This window comes from Chlorocebus sabaeus, chromosome 5, assembly GCF_047675955.1.
Source record: "Chlorocebus sabaeus isolate Y175 chromosome 5, mChlSab1.0.hap1, whole genome shotgun sequence".
NCBI classification, from domain to species: Eukaryota; Metazoa; Chordata; class Mammalia; order Primates; family Cercopithecidae; genus Chlorocebus; species Chlorocebus sabaeus.
Window position 1 is genome coordinate 22532985 of NC_132908.1, and position 20322 is coordinate 22553306.

Genomic DNA, 20322 nt, shown 5'->3' on the forward strand with positions numbered 1-20322 from the left:
ACAGAGCTATGATCACTAAGTAAAACAGAGGCAGCTAATCAGATACCCAGACGGGGCCCCACCTGACTCCTACTGCAGCTGGGGGGTGGAGGCACTAGAAGGTTCAGCTGGAGTGGTCTCCCCTTCTGCAGCTCCAGTCTCCCCACCTCTAACCCCTACTCCCACTGCCCTGTGAGGAGGCTTGGAAGCTGTGGGGAGGGGAGGCAGCCGAGTTGGGCTTCTAGAACGAGGCAAGATGGTATGAGCTCAAACGCCCTGCAATTGCTGGAGCAACAGTGGCGACACTTGAGTTATTCACAAAGGCTGGAATTCAAATGAGGCTGGCACCGCTCCAAGTCGCAGTAGCTTAGGAGGAGAGAGAAAGGCACATTAACTATTCATCAAGATCTTCGCGTTGCATGGGCTCTGAGGGTTCTCCATCTGCGTCCCTCCCTCTGTCACTGACTAGGGGTGGGGGGCGGGGGGTCCTCCAGAAGCACTTCATCTGTCAGTCTGTGAGCGGGGGCTGGGGGTGGGGGCCTGAAGTTAGGCAGATTTGTCTCATCACATGATGGGGGACCTGTATCATGTGATGGCTCCGGTGATGTTGGAGGCGGCATGTGACTCCCAGGGCTACGTGGGTTCAAAAACAATTTAAATACAAAAACACAAGCAGGTTCCCCTCCTCTCCTTTGCCTTTGGTCTGGCTCTCCCCGTCGCTGGGTTCGGTGCCTGACTGAATGGAAAACCCGTCGTCTTGCAGCCACTAACCTGTGAGCGCCGGGTACCTGGAGACCAGGCCCCTCTGCTGGGGGCCCCCAGGAGCGGTGCCCCATCATTTTGCAGCCCACTGACTCCCAGCCTGGTAAGTTACTGCACACTTTCAGCAATTATCTGCGAAGCTGTCCTCAACTGCCTCATTAGCATGCGCAGGGCACCCTCACTGGGCACGTTGGAAGGGAAGTGCCTGCCGGCTCTGGGGAGCTGCGGCTCTCGGGCCCTGCCAAACAGACGCAGCCTTCCTAGGGAGCAGCGCTGCGCTGGCTCTGCTGGGGTGGAAGGAGCTTCTCCTTCGCTGTCCTCCCTCTTCCTCCCCAGCCCATCTTATTCCCAGCCTCTCCTCTCTCTATCTTACTCCTCCTAACCTCCCTCACCTGTCACCTTCCCCCTCCCCACCCCCTCCCCTCAGATTTATTTATTTAATTTTTTTTTTTTTTTTTTTTTTTTTTTTTTTTTTTTTTTTTTTTTTTTTTTTGAGACAGAATCTTGTTCTGTCGCCCAGGCTGGAGTGCAGTGGCGCAATCTCGGCTCACTGCAACCTCTGCCTCCCAGGTGCAAGCGATTCTCCTGCCTCAGCCTCCCGAGTAGCTGGGATTACAGGCGCCCACCACCACGCCCGTCTAATTTTTTTGTATTTTTAGTAGAGCTGGGGTTTCACCATGTTGGCCAGGTTGGTCTCGAACTCTTGACCTCCAGTGATCTCCCCGCCTTGGCCTCCCAAAGAGCTGGGATTACAAGCATCAACCCCTGAACCCGGCTGGATTTTCTTTTTTATTCACGCACCTTTCTGTCTCTCACTGATTTTATTAGGAGTTCCTCTCATCCTCTCACCTCACTTTTTAAAATTATTTTTTTTGATAGCTAGATTTTTGTCCTTTCTGTCCAGAACCTGAAAGAACAGCTTCTAAGGACTTGGTGATTGGAAATGTACCTTCTAAAAAAAATTCTTTTTTCACTAAGTGTAGAGTGCCCAGTTCCTGTTGTGTGTACACGCGTGCCAGTATGTGTTAAGGGAGATGGATACATTGCTTGGGGCGATCAGAACTGTTTCCTGGGAGGTGGTTTCTTGGCTCCACACCCCCGCTCAGCGAGGGAATGATCAAGTGATAGGAGGCATAGTTACAGCAGTCAGGAGACAAGGCACTCAGACCCCAAACGTCTGACTCTCTGTGGGAGAAACCAGGGCTCAAAGCAGGAGCAAAAAAAATCTAGCGCTGGATGCTCAGGGATGCGTTCGGGCGTCGAGAGGCATCTGGTAGAGCTGACTCCGAGTTTAAGGCCACACCTTTGCAGAATGAGGCAGCGTGTGAGCGATTTAGTTTAATGTAATTGCAGTGGAGATGGACAGGGAGAGGACAGATTAGAATAATGTTTAACGGATAGAAATAACAAGTCTTGCCGATGTATTACATATATTAGTTGAACCATGAGGAAGCCAAATGTGAATTTTAAAATCATGGCAGTGGCTGGACACAGTGGCTCACACCTGTAATCCCAGCACTTTGGGAGGCTGAGGCAGGCAGATCACCTGAGGTCAGGAGTTCGAGACCAGCCTGGCCAACATAGCACAACCCCCGTCTCTACTAAAAATACAAAAATTAGCCAAGCATCGTGGCGCACATCTGTAATCCCAGCTACTCGGGAGGCTGAAGCACGAGAATCACTTGAGCCCAGGAGGCAGAGGTTGCAGTGAGCCGAGATCAGGCCACTTCACTCCAGCCTGGGCAACAGAGCACGATTCCATCTCAGTAAAATAAAATAAATTAAATTAAATTAAATCATGGCAGTATCTGTAGCCCCAGAGAAAGGAGATGGTGGCTGTGTCAAAAGCTTTTGATTCACTGTCATCTGAGCTGTATCAACATCTGTTCAGCAAGAAACTTTTAACAACGACAGAGCAGAATCTGCCCAGTGACTCAGTGAGAGGGTGCTATTTCTATCCCCATTTCCAGTAAGGTCTTCTCTTCTCACAGGGTTTTTTGGGAATGACTTGGAGTCTTTTGAGATTGTTCCCTGTAAGGAAATTTAGGCCATATGGAACTCAATGCCTTCAGTGTTCTAGGCAAGGCAAGAGCACCTGCAAAGGCCCCCAGGCAGGAAGTCTGGGGCTTATTTGGGAAACAGAAGGGAGATGATTTAATTTAAAGTAATTGCAGTGGACCCAGCATGGTGGCTCACACCTATAATCCCAGCACTTTGGGAGAACGAGGCGGGTGGATCACCTGAGGTCAGAAGTTCAAGACTAGCCTGGCCCACATGGTGAAATCCTGTCTCTACTAAAAATACAAAAATTAGCTGGGGGTGGTGGCAGGTACCTGTAATTCCAGCTACTCAGGAGACTGAGGCAAGAGAATTGCTTGAACCCAGGAAGCAGAGGTTGCAGTGAGCCAAGATCGCCCCACTGCACTCCAGCCTGGGCGATAGAGTGAGACTCTGTCTCAAATAAATAAATAAATAAATAAATAAATAATTTTTTTAAAAAAGTAATTGCAGGGGAGATGGAAAGAGAGTGGACAGATGAGAATAATGTGTAAGAGGTAGAAATAACGAGTGTTGCTGCTGGATCACATAGAGTCGTTGAAGTAAAGGGACATATTAGAGAAGGCTCACAGGTTGGTAATGCCATGTGCTAAGATGGAAAGAAAGACTAGGAGAGGAGAAGAATATTTTGTCAGGGGAGAGGGCAGGAAGATGTCAACCTTTCCATGCTGAGCCCAATAGACTTCAGATCCCGTGAGACATCCAGAAAGATATACCCTAGACAGTGGGGTATGCTCAAAGAGGCTTAGACTTGATATGTAAGTTTGGAGACCAGCTGAGATCACTTAGAGAGTGTAAAGAGAGAAATCAAAGAGGAGTGAGACTGGAACTCCAGGCTGCCCACCGTTTAGAAATCAGAGAATGGCGGCATCCAGGCAGGAGGTGGAAAGAGGAGGAAAATCAGAGTATGGGCTCATGAAGCCAAGAGGGCAGAATATTTCAGGAAGGAGAAAGTGACCAACCGGGTCGAATGTTGCTGAGATGCTGAATAAAATCTTCATCTTGGAGAGAGGAAATGAACATTTTTGTTGTTGTTGTTGTTTTGTTTTGTTTTTGTTTTTGAGACAGAGTCTTGCTCTGTCACCCAGGCTGGAGTGCAGTGGTGCGATCTCGGCTCACTGCAACCTCCGCCTCCCAGGTTCAAGCAATTCTCCTGCCTCAGCCTCGTGAGTAGCTGGGACTACAGGCACCTGCCAACATGCCCGGCTAATTTTTTGTATTTTTAATGGAGACTGGGTTTCACCGTGTTAGCCAGGATGGTCTCAGTCTCCTGACCTCGTGAGCCACCCGCCTCGGCCTCCCAAAGTGCTGGGATTATTACAGGCCTGAGCCACCGTGCCCGACCCGGAAATGAACATTCTAAAGTGAGCAGAGGGTTGCCAGGCAGAGCAGAGTGCTTATTGAGAACACAGAGCGTGTGTTTCAAGTTGTAGTTAGATGTACTGGCTCATGTCTGTAATTCCAGCTACTCAGGAGGCTGAGGTAAGAGGATCCCTTGAGGCCAGGAGTGTGAGACAAGCATGGGCAACATAAAAAGTAACGCATCCACCCACCCCCCACACACATACCCCTACACGCGCTAAACTTTTTTATTTAATTAGCCAGGTATGGTAGCACAAATGTAATCCCAGCACTTTAGGAGGCTGAGACAGGAAGATTACTTACGGCCAGAAATTAGAAATAAGCCTGGGCAACATAGCAAGACCTCATCTCTAAATTTACTTTTTAATTAGCCAGGCGTAGTAGCACATGCTTGTAGTCCCAGCTACTCAGGAGACTGAAGTGAGAGGATCACCTGAGCTCAGGAGTTCTAGATGAGACTGGCCAACATGGTGAAACCTGTCTCTATTAAAAATACAAAAATTAGCCAGGCATGGTGGCGGACACTTGTAATCCCAGCTACTCAGGAGGCTGAGGCACAAGAATTGCTTGATCCCAGGAGGCAGAGGTTGCAGTGAGCTGAGATCGCACCACTGCACTCCAGCCTGGGAGACACAGTGAGACTCTCTCAAAAAAAAAAAAAAAAAGAAAGAAAAGAAAAAGAAAAGAAAACAAAAAGATTGTTTAAAAGGTATTGCTTAACTCCTAAATACATAAGGGAAGGTAGTTCTCTTTTGCTTATTACTTTTTTTAGGAGAAAAAGGCATACAAATTTATAAATGTTCATAAACACAGAAGCCATGCAAAATATGAGATTCTGTTATTTCTATCTTGACGACAGTCAGAAAATGTACTCTATATGGTTTTATTCTTTGATATTTGTTAAGATACTCCTTTTGACCCAGCATATGGTCAGTGTGGGTAAAGTTTCCATATGCACTTGAAAATAATGTGTATGGCCGGACGTAGTGGTTCACGCCTGTAATCCCAGCACTTTGGGAGGCTGAGGCGGGTGGATCACCTGAGGTCAGGAGTTCAAGACCAGCCTGGCCAACGTGGTGAAACCCCATCTCTACTGAAAATACAAAAAATTAGCTGGACATGGTAGCACATGCCTATAATCCCAGCTACTCAGGAGCCTGAGGCAGGAGAATCGCTTGAACCCTGGTGGCAGAGGTTGCAGTGAGCCAAGATCACGCCATTGCACTCCAGCCTGGGCAACAGAGTGAGACTCCACCTCAAAAAAAAAAAAAAAATGTGTATTCTGCAGTTGTTGGGTATAAAGTTTTACATATGTTAGGCCAAACTTATTAGTCATATTATACAAGTCTTCTCTAACCTTCTTGATCTTTTGTGTGTGTGCTTATTTTCTCAGTAAGAGACAGAAATGTGCCAAAATCTTAACTGTAAGTATTTATCTATTAGTGTTTTTTTGAGCTTTTTTTTTTTTTTTTTTTTGGCAGGTGGTGGGGATGGAGTCCCACTCTGTCGCCCAGGCTGGAGTGCAGTGGTGCAATCACAGCTCACGGCAGCCTCCCACTTCTGGGCTCAGGTGATCCTCCTACACCAGCCTCCCAAGTAGCTGAGACTACAGGTGTGTGTCACCACACTCGGCTAATTTCTTAAACATTTTTTTGTAAAGACCGGATCTCACTTACGTTGCCCAGGCTGGTCTTGAACTCCTGGGCAATCCTCCCACCTCAGCCTCCCAAAGTGCTGGGGTTACAGGCATGAGCCACCACACCTGGCCGAGATAATTTAATAATCCTAATGCCTAGTCTGATTGTGTGATTAAGAATTATGCTTCTTTTATTGCTTCTTGGCCTTTTGGCTAAGATCAAATATGAAGAACTAGGCTTATTTTATTAATTGTATTATTTATACAGCAAACTTATACAGCACTTACCATGTGTCAAGTAGGTTATTACTAAAAGCTCATGTAATCCTCATGACAACCCCAGGAACTAGGCATTGATATTATACCCATTGCAGAGATGAGGAAACTAAGGCATGGAGAGACAAAATAACTCACCCAGAGTCATGTGCCTTGTAAGTGGTCGAGCCAGGCTACGTTACCTCTTCTCTGTTCTTCAGCTACGGCTGCTGAGAATGAAACAGTTCACATCCACGGATGAGGAGAGCATCCATCCTATCCCCTGCACAGTTCTGGAGATGTGTTGAAGACATTTGATTTTATCTATGCCTTTTAATTTCAATTAATTTTTTATTTTATTTATTTATTTATTTTGAGACAGAGTCTCACTCTGTCACCCAGGCTGGAGTGCAGTGGCGCGATCTCAGCTCATAACCTCTGCCTCCCAGGTCCAAGCGATTCTTATGCCTCAGCCATCTTAGTAGCTGGAATTACAGGCATGCGGCACCACACTTGGCTAATTTTTGTGTTTTTTTATTTGTTTGTTTGTTTTGGTAGAGATGGGGTTTTGCCATGTTGCCCAGACTGGTCTTGAATTCCCAGCCTCAAGTGATCTGCCCGCATCAACTTCCCAAAGTGCTGGGGTTACTGGCGTGAGCCACTGAGCCCAGCCTATGCTTTTTTCAAGGCTGTGACAGAGCTGCCCTCTGTTAGGAGTAATTACAGAAAATATCAATTGAACTCTTTGTATGTGCCAGCCACTGAGCTAGGTATTTTGCCTAGTGGTATAACCTATTTTCTAAACAGTACCCTAGTCATAGCAGACCCTCGGTAACTATTTGTCAAGTAAATGTGGAATGATTTTAATCCCCATAGCTTTATGGTGTAAATATAATTATGATTCCTGTTTTATTGGTGATACAACTGAGGCTCCAAGTAGTTGACTTGCCTAGTGAACGATCTGTAGACAATAGCAGTGTGACATATCACCCAGCAAGTACACAAGATGATCTATTAGGGTGAAGAAGGAAAACAATGGGACCTCTATTTATATGTATTCCTTACGTCATTCTTTTTAGTTTCCATTTCATAATTTTTTTTTTTTTTTTTTTTTTTTTTTTTTTTTTTTGAGACGAGGTCTCACTCTGGCACCCAGGCTGGAGTGCACTGGCGCAATCGTGGCTCACTGCAGCCTTGAACTCCTGGGTTCAAGCAAGCCTCCCACCTCAGCCTCCTTGAGTAGCTGGAACCACAGGCACATGCCACCACACTTGGCTATTTTTTTTTTCTAAGTAGAGATGGGGTTTCACCATATTAGCCAGGCTAGTCTCAAACTCCTGGCCTCAAGCGATTCACCCACCTCAGCCTCCCAAAGTGCTGGGATTACAGGTGTGAGCTATGGTTCCTGGCCAATGTTTTGGTAATATACTGAATAGTACAGTAGTTCATATATAAAATAAATAAATTTATAAATAAATAAATACACACATTTGCAGAGGTACGGGCTTAAAATGTATACCACTGAAGTGAATTTTCAAAAGAATTTTAAAACCATTGCTCTAAGCCACTACTCTGTACTTTTTCTTCAAAGGGAATGTAACAGATTCATTTATAGCTTTCTTAATTGCCATGAGAACTAAAGATACATTCTTGCTGCCTTGATTGGGCCGTGTTTTCTGAGTATCCATAGACAATATCCCCACCATTGCTTGCAGTTAGTGAATTTAGAAACTTCACCTATTATTGCAGGTCTCACTCTCAGAGATTAAATTGGAGAAGGAAAAATAGAGAATGTATTTTCTTTGTGTCATGAATTTAAGTAGTTGCTATTATAGATGCAATAAGAATTAATTCTGCTCCCCCACTGCCTGAGAATAACATTTGAAGGTAAGAAATTGCCTGTTCATTGAGGCATAAGTCAATAAGTAGAGTCAACTAATGATAGAGCAGGGAACAATCAGATACAATGTAGTAAATTATGTTCTGTCATAGTGTAATTCTTAATAACTCAGCTGTCACTCTAGACATGTTCACAGTTTTGTCTGGAGAATGGAAAGAAATAAAATTTTAGCTGTATTACAGACAAGGTAAAAATCCTGGGATGTGGGCGGAAGGAAAGATTTCACAGAAAATACTTTTGCACTGGAAGATGAAGGGTGAGTGAAGGTTCATCAGGATGACAAGGAGAGGAACGTCAGAGAATGCCCCTGACATGGGGAACAAGACAGCCACGGGTACAGAGAGGAAAGGTCAGTTGTACAGGGGGTGTGTGTGAGAGAGTGCGGGAGTGGATGTCAGAGACGCTGGACAGGAATCATGGTATGAACATTGAGAACTAGACAATTGGCCAGGTGCGGTGGTTCACGCCTGTAATCTCAGCACATTCGAAGGCCAAGGTGGACAGATCACTGGAGCCCAGGAGCTGGAGATCAGCCTGGGCAACATAGCAAGACCCTCTCTGTACAAAAAATTAAAAATTGGCCGGGTGCGTGGCTCACGCCTGTAATCCCAGCACTTTGGGAGGCTGAGGCGGGTGGATCATGAGGTCAGGAGATCGAGACCATCCTGGCTAACTCAGTGAAACCCCGTCTCTACTAAAAATACAAAAAAATTAGCCGGGCTTGGTGGCAGGTGCCTGTAGTCCCAACTAGTCGGGAGGCTGAGGCAGGAGAATGGCGTGAACCTGGGAGGTGGAGCTTGCAGTGAGCTGAGATGGCGCCACTGCTCTCCAGCCTGGGCGACAGAGCGAAACTCTGTCTGAAAAAAAAGAAAAAAAAAAAAAACTTAGCCAGGTGTGATGGTGCATATCTGTAGTGCCAGCTCCTTGGGAGGCTGAGGTGGGAGGATTGCTTGAGCCCGGGAATTTGAGGCTGCAGTGAGCTAGGATTGCACCACTGCACTCCAGCCTGGGAGACAGAGCAAGACCCAGTTTCAAAAAAAAAAAGAAAAAGAAATAAAAGAACTATATGAGCTTAGGATCATTATCATACTAGCTTCGTGGCCTTGAGCAAGTACTTCTGCAAGCCTCAGTTTCCCTATCTGTAAATTCATAATAACAATCCTTGTGCCCACCTGTTAGGTTTCTTGTGAGTTTGAAATAAGAGTAACCGTTTGCAATGCTGCCTGATCACATGGGAAGGTCTCAGTAAAGGGAGGTGGTTTTATTGTTAGTGTTGTTATAATGTTAGTCAAGGAACTAGATTATGGAATGCCTTATATACCAAGTCAAAGAGTTCTCTCTTGTGTACTGTTTCTAAAATGTGATGTTTGTTCATAAGTGACTCAGGCTTGGTGTGGTGGCTCAGGCCAGGCGCGGTGGCTCATGCCTGAAATCCCAGCACTTTGGGAGGCCGAGGTGGATGGATCACCTGAGATCAGGAGTTCGAGACCAGCTTGACCAACATAATGAAACCCTGTCTCTACCGAAAATACAAAAATTAGCCAGGCGTGGTGGCATGCGCCTATAATCCCATCTACTCGGGAGGCTGAGACAGGAGAATCACTTGAACCAGTGAGCCGAGATTGTGCCATTGCATTCCAGCCTGGGCAAAAAGAGTGAAACTCCATCTCAAAGAAAGAAAGAAAGAAAAATAGTCTTCAAGTAGTTTAGCAGTTTCTGTTTCTATATAATTTTTAAAAACATGTGCTTAAGCATTTCACAAATTTGAAATAGAAGAAAAATTACCAAACACTGTTCTGGTCTCAAATAATGGTTCAAGGGTACAGATGGTTCAAACCGGTCACATTCTTAACAAGGTATAGTTAAAATTCAGTTACTAGAATATGGTCATTCTTTTTTTTTTTTTTTGAGACAGAGTCTCTCTCTGTCACCCAGACTGGAGGGCAATGGCGCGATCTCGGCTCACTGCAACTTCTGCCTCCCAGGTTCAAGAGGTTCTTGTGCCTCAGCCTCCCGAGTGGCTGGAATTACAGACATACGGCACCACACCCACCTAATTTTTGTATTTTGAGTATAGGCGGGGTTTCATCATGTTGTCCAGGCTGGTCTCGAAATCCTGACCTCAGGTGATCCACCCACCTCGGCCTCCCAAAGTGCTGGGATTACAGATGTGAGCCACCGTGCCCGGCCAAACTTTCTTAGCTAGATCATTGGTATATTATTGTTTAGATGTGTAAAGTGTGCATTTTTTTCCTGTTACTATTATGTTGTTATGTCTCTGATTAACAAAAATAGCTTAATGACTAAAAAGTGTTTCATTAGAGTATAAAAGCAATGATAAAAATAGTAGTACAAACACTGCAACTTGGAAGCATAATTAGTGAACAGGACTTCAGGATCCACCGGGACAAGGCATCTGTGAATATGATGATTTCTCCCCAGCAGCTGAAAGAGAAAGTGTGAATGGAAAGCAAGGCTCTGAGTATCTGAAAACTGGATTTTTACTGAACAAGGGATTTATCTTCCTAGTGTCTCCAATGTATATTGTATTAGAAAACTTTATCAGATAGCTTCCTGATGCTGTAGGACATTTCACATCATTTCCTAAAATAGAATAACCCCTCTGGCCAACCAGTGTTTTTACCTGAACCAAGTACAAAAGAACATTTTTTAGTGGCCAGGCATGATGGCTCTTGCCTATAATCCCAACACTTTGAGAGGCCAAGGTGGGACGATCTCTAGAGCCTAAGAACTCAAGACCAACATAGCAAGACTCTGTCTCTAAGAAAAAATTTTAAAAGAGAATATCTTCTAGTATGCAGTTGATTAATGTTATTTCTAATCGCAAAGAAGACCGGGCAATGTGGCTCACGCCTGAAATCCTGGCGCTTTGGGAGGCCAAGGCAGGTGGATCACCTCAGGTCAGGAGTTTGAGATCAGCTTGGCCAACATGGTGAAACCCTGTCTCTGGTAAAAATACAAAAATTAGCAGGGTATGGTGGTGCATGCCTGTAATCCCAGCTACCTGGGAGGCTGAGGCAGAAGAATTGCTGGAACCCGGGAGGTGGAGGTTTCAGTGAGCCGCGATCGTACCACTGCACTCCAGCCTGGGTGACAGAGTGAGACTGTGTCTCAAACAAGAAAAAATAATAATAGTAATTGCAAAGAAGACAAAACAGCAAAAACAGATGCAAATCATGTTGTTTTCAACATGCCTCCAAAACCAGCCCCAAATTTAGGACAAACAACGCTAGGAGAGAAAGCAAAACTAGCCAGAAGCAAACCTGGTGACAGGGTTGTATGTGACATAGCACAAATGGCAATAATGGTTCTATTATATGGTGGAACTACCATTATTATCACAATGCCAGCCAATATTATATTTTGCAGTTGACTGAAACTACTGGTGAAAAAGGTAAGAACCAGATCTTTTTATCTGTGTGGTACGTAGGTGAATGAGAAAGACACACTTGATCATTTCGAGTTCCAGTTATCACTGAAAACCAAAATACAAAAGCAATTTTGTGTTTCATCTAACGTTTTGTAAGATGATGCAGTTTGGAAGCGTATTTGACATCTTGCTAACAGAGGAACCACTGTGTGTATAGCAAAGAAAGTTTGGTGCATCGGTATTTACTGCTACAATAATGCAAGGCAACCACCCAACCCAGTCAGTTAAGTGATAAGAATTTATCTCATGAGTCTGCAGACCAGCTGGATCATTCTTCATTATCAGCTGGGCTCACTCAGGTGTCAGTGCTCAGATGTGGGCAGGTCCCACTACATAATTTGTGGAACCCAGTATAAAATGAAAACACAGGGCCCCTTATTTAAAAATTATGAGGAATTTCAAAGCTGGACACGATGGCGCACACCTGTAATCCTAGCACTTTAGGAGGCTGAGGTGGGCGCTTGAGCTCAGGAGTTTGAGATCAGCCCGGGCAATATAGTGAGACCTCGTCTCTAAAAAAATTAAAATAAAATAAAATCAGCAGAGCATGGTGGCGTGTACCTGTAGTCCCAGCTATCAGGAGGGTAAGGCGGGAGGATTGGTTGAGCCCAGGAGTTGGAGGCTGCAGTGAGCTATGACCGTACCACTGCACTCCAGCATGGGTAAAAGAGCAAGACCCTGTCTCAAAAAAAAAAAAATTTCAAGAGGATGGCAACAGCATTAAAGCAAATGGATCTTTTCTTGGCACTGGGCTCTATGCAATTGCAAAGGTCATGCAGTGATGAAGCCAGCGCTGGCTGTAGGTCACAGTTCTGCTGCTCTTGGCTGGGTTCTTGCACCTGTCCAGGCATCAGCTGGCTGTTGGCTAGCTGGGACAACTCGGGGTAAGTCCACTCCATTCCATGGGTCACATCCGTCAGCAGGCTCACCCACACGTTTCTTACAACACAGGCAGAGGAGCAAGAGCACACAAGCCCAAGTACGCACGCCCTTTCCAAATCTCTGCTCACGTCACGTTTGCTGACATCCCGTTGGGTCACGGCAGGACACGTGGCCATCTCAGAGCAAAAGTGGGAGGTGCTACAGCATTATACAGCAGAGGGCATGAATACAAGGAAGGCTGAAGAAGGAGGCCCATTTTTGTCATCTACCTTCCTTGACTACTCAAAAATAGTTGCATCTGAGTGCTAAATTGCCCACTGCTTTACTTGCTAAGGACTGTTTGTTTGTTTGTTTGGAGACAGGATCCCACTCTGTTGCCCAGGCTGGAATGCAGTGGCGCCATCATGGCTCACTGCAACCTTGAACTCCCAGACTCAAGTGATCTTCCCAACTCAGTCTTCCAAGTAGCTGGAACCACAGGCACGCATCACCACATCTGGCTAATTTTTTATTATATTTTTTCTGGAGATAGGAGCTTCCCTATGTTGCCCAGGCTGGCCTCAGACTTTGGGAGTCCAAGGCTCAAGTGATTCTCCTGCCTTGGACTCCCAAAGTGCTGGGATTACGGGCATGAGCCACCGAACCCAGCAAAGGACAGTTGTTCAACAGCATACATCCTGACCTTAAGTGCTGACGAAGTAATAAAAATTGTTATCACAATCAAATATCAGTCACCGAACAGAGGTCTTTTCTAAGTGTTTTGGAAAGAAATGGTTGGTGTGTGCTAAAACTGTTTTTCCACACCAAAGCATACTAGCTCTCCCAGAGGAAGGTGCTCATGTGAATAACTGAAGGAGGTGATGAGATTTCTTTATGTAATACTAATAAGGCCATAAAAGGCCAGAAATCATAGACCTGCTCCCTGTTGTCCTTGTCATTATCTCTTTGGTGGAGAAATGTTATCTCTATGATTTCAAGTGGCGTGTCAACACATTATGGCGAGTGGCTTGAAAACCTTGAACCCCTCATTTTAGGTCCAACACAATAGGAGATTCAGAGCTGAGGATAAGGTATCAGGAAATTGACCCGTGATGCACGAGGCTTTGTTGGCAGGCATTGACTCTTCCCTCACAGTTGATTTTCTTCATTCCATGGATAGATAAATCAATTATTGAGCATATTTTAAAACCGTATGCCAGGCCGGGTGTGGCAGCTCATGTCTGTAATCCCAGCACTTTGGGAGTCCGAGGCAGGCAGATCACAAGGTCAGGAGTTCGAGACCAGCCTGACCAACATGGTGAAACCCCGTCTCTACTAAAAATATAAAAATTAGCCGGGCGCGGTGGCACATGCCTGTAATCCCAGCTACTCGGGAGGCGGAGGCAGGAGAATTGCTTGAACCCGGGAGGCAGAGGTTACAGTGAGCTGAGATCACGCCATTGTACTCCAGCCTGAGCTAGAGTGATAAGTTTATTTTTATTCCAGTACAGTGGCTCTCAGATACATATCTCTGACCCCACCCAAGAGACTCTAATTTATTTGGTCTGCACTGTACTCTGGATACCGATAGTTTTTTTTCAACTTTTATTATAGATTCAGGGGTTACATGTGCAGGCTTGTTGCAAAGGTATATCGCATGATGCTGAGGTTTGGAGTAAGAACGTCCTGGTAGTGGGCATAGCACACACTTGGTAGTTTTTTTGCTCTTGCCCCACTTCCTCCCTCTCCCATCTTGTCTTCCCCAGTGGACACCAATATTTTTTAAACCCTCTTCAGGTTGCTCCAATGTGCCACCAGGTTTCGGAATCACAAACCTAGTGGTCACTCTTGGTTTTTGTTTTTAAAATGTTTCATTATAAAATACCATATGTACAGAAATATCACACACACAGGAAAAAAAAACATATAGCAAACAAAGTTAAACATTTTTACATTGCAAAATGAAATATTGCCAGCACCCCAGAAGCTGCCCACATGACTCACTGCAATGTATCTGAAATTTCATAACAGATATCTTTCTATAAGAATCTAGACTTATTCTGCCTCTGTAGCCTTCCTTGGAGCAATTCAAGCCATAGCATACTTTCAAGCCTTTTCCTGCTTGAACAACACTGAAATCTGATGAAATCATAGCTCCAGATTTTTAAAAAAAATGATCTTACATATACACATTCGCATTTATGTAAAGCATATGTTTTACCAGGATTTTTTAAAATACTATGTTTTTTTAATTATTAGTTTTAATCTACAAATTCCTTTCTCTAGAATTTGCAGCAGTGTTAAAAGCTAAAGCATCCGTCCAAATGAGAATTCTATAAAGTTCAGGAGTAAAGGTATGGCCCAACCAGGTCGTTTATATTCTAGAGATGGGACCCTGTATCCTTCTTGGTGGCTAAATATTACCTGGGGTGCTGCTCACCTGCTGCAGCTTCTGTGGCTACCCCGAAGCATCCTACCTTGGAGGGCCACACATGTGGCTGTGACCTGGCGCAGTCACTGGTAACAGCCTTTCCTTCCCCCCGACCCCACATCAGCCTCGATTGCTTCGGAGGCCCTATTAAGAAAGGCTCTGCTTCACAATCCAGGTCAGCTTTCAAGTTCAGTGCCTTCCCCAGGCAAATTATTTATGCCCTTGTTCAAAAAGTAGCTCTGGGGTCTTCATCCCTGTGTGCTTGATCATCCTGAAGCTACCAGGCAGACGGGCGGCGTCTGACCCAGCTGGGGCTCTGTAAAATTAATTAATGATCTTAATGACTGCCCTGGGAGACCTCTCTCGCTCTTAATATTTGTTTACTCTGATCTTGGATTTCCCGCAGGTTTCCTGGGGAAGAACTGCCTTCCCTCAGGAGTGTTTAGCATCGAGTTTCTCTACCCTGGTTCTGCCATTGATTTGACCCCTGGTGTGTTCTTACAGGATTTCCTCACAATCTCTGATCTGCTGAGAGGTCTCTTTCATGTTTTGTTTTCTTTCTGTTTTTTTTTTTTTTTTTTTTTTTTTTTTTTTTTTTTTTTTTTTTTTGACAGAGTCTCGCTCTGTCGCCAGGCTGGAGGGCAGTGGCGTGATCTCAGCTCACTGCAACCTCTGCCTCCTGGGTTCAAGTGATTCTCCTACCTCAGCCTCCCGAGTAGCTGGGATTACAGGCACCCGCCACCACGCCTGGCTAATTATTTGTATTTTTAGTAGAGATGGGGTTTCACCATGTTGGCCAGGCTGGTCTTGAACTCCTGACCTCATGATCCGCTCACCACGGCCTCCCAAACTGCTGGAATTACAGGCATGAGCCATGGGGCCCGGCCGTCTTTCTTGTTTTCTAGCAATTTTGGATTTATATGTGAAATTTGTATGCATGTATAAATATAAAATATACAGTTGGCACTTGAACAACATGGACTTGAACTGCACAGTTTACTTATACATGGATTTTTTTCAATAAAAGTCACACCAAGGGCCAGGTGCAGTGACTCACGCTGGTAATCCCAGTACTTTGGGAGGCTGAGGCAGGCGGATCACCTGAGTTCAGGAGTTCGAGACTAGCCTGACCAACATGGTGAAACCCTGTCTCTACTAAAAATCCAAAAATAATAGCTGGGCATGGTGGTGGGCACCTGTAATCCCAGCTACTCGGGAGGCTGAGGCAGAAGAATCACTTGAACCTAGGAGGCGGAGGTTGCAGTAAGCTGAGATCGCACCATCGCACTCCAGCCTGGGTGAGAGAGTGCGACTCCATCTCAAAAAAAAAAAACGTTATACCAAGTGTGCCTGCCTCTTCTGTCTCCCTTTCTACCTTCTCCACCTCTGCCACCTCTGAGACACCAAGAGTAACCCCTCTTCTTCCTCCTCCCTGTGAAACTACTCAAAGTGAAGATGACGAAGATGAAGACCTTTGTGATGAACCACTCCTACTTAATGAATAGTAAATCTATTTTTTATTTCCTTGTGATTTTCTTAATATTGAAGACAGTATATAATACATATAACATACAAAATACGTGTTAACCGACCGTGTTATCCATAAGGCTTGCAGCCAATTAGCAATTGTCTATTAGCAATTCAGGTTTTGGAGAGTCAAAAGTTACATGTAGATTTTCAGTGCCGGTGCCCCTAACTCCCACATTGTTCAAAGGTCCACTGTCTTTTTTTTCTGTCACGTTAATGGGGTTTGGAGGGATCATGGGAGACAGACACCCATGCTCAGAAAATAAAACGGTAAGACTGGCATATAATGGCATTTCACAGGGAACAGCTATAATTTTAGCACCTGAATTTGAGCTTTAGTGCATAGACAAGTATATTTACAGTTACTTGTATTTTAACTAACATGCAATTTATTAAAGTTGCAAATCTAAAAACCTCGTTTTCCCCAGGCCTTTAACATAACTCATGAATCATATTATTATACTGATAAATCTAGTATATCTTATCTGAAGTTACGTATATTTTTATTTGTTCTCCTATCAATGCTAAATTGTAAATGTGACATAATAAATTTCCCTAAATATTTAACATCACTTAAAAGCCTGCTTAATAACTTTTCCTTCAGCTTTGTCATTTTTAACCACAATTACAAATTTGAATCTCCTAAGTGCTTCAAACATCTGACAAGGTTGACTTATAAATCTGACAAACAGAATTGCTAAGTGCTTAAACACTATTTACAAACCTAATAAGTCTGAAATTATTTATTAATCCAGAAATTTTTTAAACATTCAGTTCCAGCCTAAATAAATCAAATTCTCATAAATATTTTTAATTAAAGTCACAAATCTTATATCAATCAAACTGTTAACTCACCATTCTGCTTAGAGCAGCAGTTGTGCTTCTTGGTTTTGCTTTAAATTTATGTCCATAAATCTCTAGTTGACTGCCCAGTACTGCCCCCTAATATATTTACTTTTCTGTTTTCCCAGATAACTATTATTTTTGGAGGAGGAGAAAGATAGTCATTTATTAGCCTTTTTTAAAAATTTATTTTTAATGGTAGTAAAATACATATCGACCAGGCACAGTGGTTCACGCCTGTAATCTCACTGCTGTGGGAGGCCAAGGCAGGTGGATTGTTTGAGTCCAGGAGTTTGAGACCAGGCTGCAAAATCCCGACTCTACAAAAAAGTACAAAAAGTTAGCTAGGTGTGGTGGCGCGTGCCTGTTATTTCCAGCTACTCAGGAGGCAAAGCCAGGAGGATCACCTGAGCACAGGGAGATCAAGGCTGCAGTAAGCTATAATCACACCACTGCACTCCAGCCTGGGTGACAGAGTGAGAGCCTGTCTAAAAAAAAAAAAAAAAAAAAAAAAAAAAAAAAAATTCACATAACATAATATTTACCATCTTAACCATTTTTAAATGTCCTATATAACTTTTCATAACTTATTCCTCCCTAATTCTCACTCACTATTTAATTGTGAATATTAGAAGCAATTAGAAAAGGATGTTACATTTTTTATTCCCACTACCAGATCTACCAACCTAACTATACCTGGGCCAATCTAATCTGCTTTCTCTCCTTTTATAGTGGAGGAATTGTCCATGGACCTCCTTAGGCCAATTCCTGCATTCAAGCCTTGGATCTGATCCTATCTCTCACCTGCTCAGGGACTTTGTCCTAACACCGCTCCCATTCACTTCTCATCATCAACATTTCCCTCTACTGGATCATTTCCATCAGCATCTGGAAGTGCTATCTTTAAAAACACAAAGCAAGGGCCAGGCACGGTGGCTCACATCTGTAATCCCAGCACTTTGGGAGGCTGAGGCAGGAGGATCATTTGAAGCCAGGAGTTAGAGACCAGCCTGGGCAACGTAGTGAGACCTTGTTTCTACAAAAGCAAACAACAACAACAAAAAATAAAACAAAGCTTTCTTTGGCTCTCCTTCTCCCTCTAGCTACTACCTCTTTATAGGAAAAATATTTTCAAAGAGCTGTCTACCTGTGCTTCCCTCCCACCTCACCTCCTATTCTCCTATTCTCTCTTTAACCCACTCTAATACAGCCCTAAGGCCTCATGCTGTAGGCAGCCCCACACTGGTCATCCTACAGCTGTGCTCTCCCCTTTAGGCAAGGGATTCACAGGGCCAAACCAACATGGCTAGTCAGAAGTTGTCCCTTCACAGACTCTACTCAGAGTACCTAAAACCCTGGGATTCCCTGTCTAAATGGCCCCAAGCCAGTTCCCAGTGCCTGGGACAGGCTGCTCCCCAGATCCAAGGGATGTGGTATGTGTATCTCTACACCTAAGAGATGGCTGTTTGCTGGGGTGGAGGTGGGAAGGAGTGTGTTGGTGGAGCTTAGACATTCAGCCTAGAGGATCCATGCTTGTAAATACAGATGAAGGGAAGAAAGGAAAAAAAAAAAAAGGGACCAGCCCTATCTGTGCCAATTCATTCTGGAGAACTCTTGGAATCAGAGAATTCTAAATTTGAAACTTGCCTTCCAAACACATATGGTGAATATGCATTTGTCAAGGTAGGAGGATAACATCTATTTTATTTAGCAGTTTGCTTGGCTGATAGCATTTAGTATTTAAACATATGGTGAGTAGACCTCCACTTGTACTTTTGGCCCATGCCCTACAACTGCTTGAGAAACCTGTCTGATGAAGGTCACAGATTCTCTTCAGTTTGCCTATCCAGTGGCCAAGTCTCAAATGTCATCTTTCTCAACCCCTCAGCAACATTTGACACAATATATTACTTTCTTCTCTCAAGTTCCAGGACATCCCACTCTTGGTTTGCCCCTATTCTTTCTCAGTCCTTTTGTTTGTTCCTAATCCTCCTCCCACTTATTGTAAATATTAGAACATCCTAGGGGCTGGACACGGTGACTCACACCTGTAATCCCAGCACTTTGGGAAGCCGAGGCAAATGGATCACTTGGGTTAAGAGTTTGAGACCAGCCTGGCCAACATGACAAAACCCCATCTCTACTAAAAATACAAAAATTAGCCTGGTGTGGTGGCGCATGCCTGTAGTCCCAGCTACTTGAGAGGCTGAGGCATGGGAATCACTTGAACCCTGGAGGCGGAGGTTGCAGTGAGCCAAGATCGTGCCACTACACTCCAGACTGAATGACAGAGGAAGACTCCGCCTCAAAAATAAATAAATAAATAAATAAATAAATAAATAAAAGAACATGCTAGGGTTCAGTCTTCAGACTTGGACTCCACTTAAGTTCTTTTCTTGTTTGTTTGGGGTGTTTTTGGAACAGTGTCTCACTCTGTTGCTCAGGCTGGAGTGCAGGGACTCAATCATAGCTCACTGCAGCCTCAACCTCCTGGGCTCAAGGGATCCTCCTATCTCAGCCTCCTGAGTAGCTGGGACCACAGGTGTGCACCACCATACCCAGCTACTTTTTTTTAATAGACAGGGTCTTGCTATATTGCCCAGGCTGGTCTCGAACTCCTGGGCTTAAATGATTCTCCTGCCTCTGCCTCCCAAAGTGCTGGGATTTCAGGTGTGAGCCACCACGCCCAGACTCTCTCCTTGTTTGAAAGTCTCATATCTGTAAATATCATCTATACACTTCTTATCTCCCATAACCAGCTACCTGCTGACCATCCCCCTGTGGTTTATTGAACAGACATCTCAAATTTTACAGGTCCAAACCAGCATTTTTTATTTCCCCTCAAAATAAACCTGTCTCTCTCCCAACCTACAATATCTTTCCCAACTGATGAAATTCCAACATCCACCTAGTTGTTTAGTCCCAAACTCTAGAAGTCTTTGATTCCTTATTGTCCTGACACCCCACACACAATCCATAGTCAAGTTCCTCTGGCCCTCTCTTCCAAACATATCTCCCAGCTATTCATTTCTCTCTGTTTACACTTTCACCATCCTCTTCCAAGCCAATACCGTTTTCACCTAGACTGAGTAAGACTCCCAAGCTTCCGTTCATTCATACCTTCCTCACTACAGACTTTTCATCTTACAGTCACCCCCAAAGTCTTCTAAAATCATAAATCAGATCCCATGATACCCCTACTCAAAATCTGCCAATGAGTTATCTTTACATTAAAAATAAAATCTGGGGCCAGACAC

The 20322-nt window shown here is 44.3% G+C and overlaps 1 protein-coding gene across 6 annotated transcripts in view; it reads left to right on the plus strand.

Annotated features, from left to right (window-relative positions):
* The first annotated feature begins 562 nt into the window (after positions 1–562).
* The window catches only part of TNRC6A (trinucleotide repeat containing adaptor 6A), a 213948-nt gene continuing 194188 nt past the window's right edge, over positions 563–20322 (plus strand). The window contains exon 1 of one of the 6 annotated variants that reach the window (XM_037989740.2): positions 563–844. The gene's annotated coding sequence lies outside the window, so the exon portion shown is untranslated. The remainder of the gene's footprint in view (positions 845–20322) is intronic. The other 5 variants (XM_037989737.2, XM_073015245.1, XM_073015243.1 and 2 more) reach the window with 5 other exon arrangements.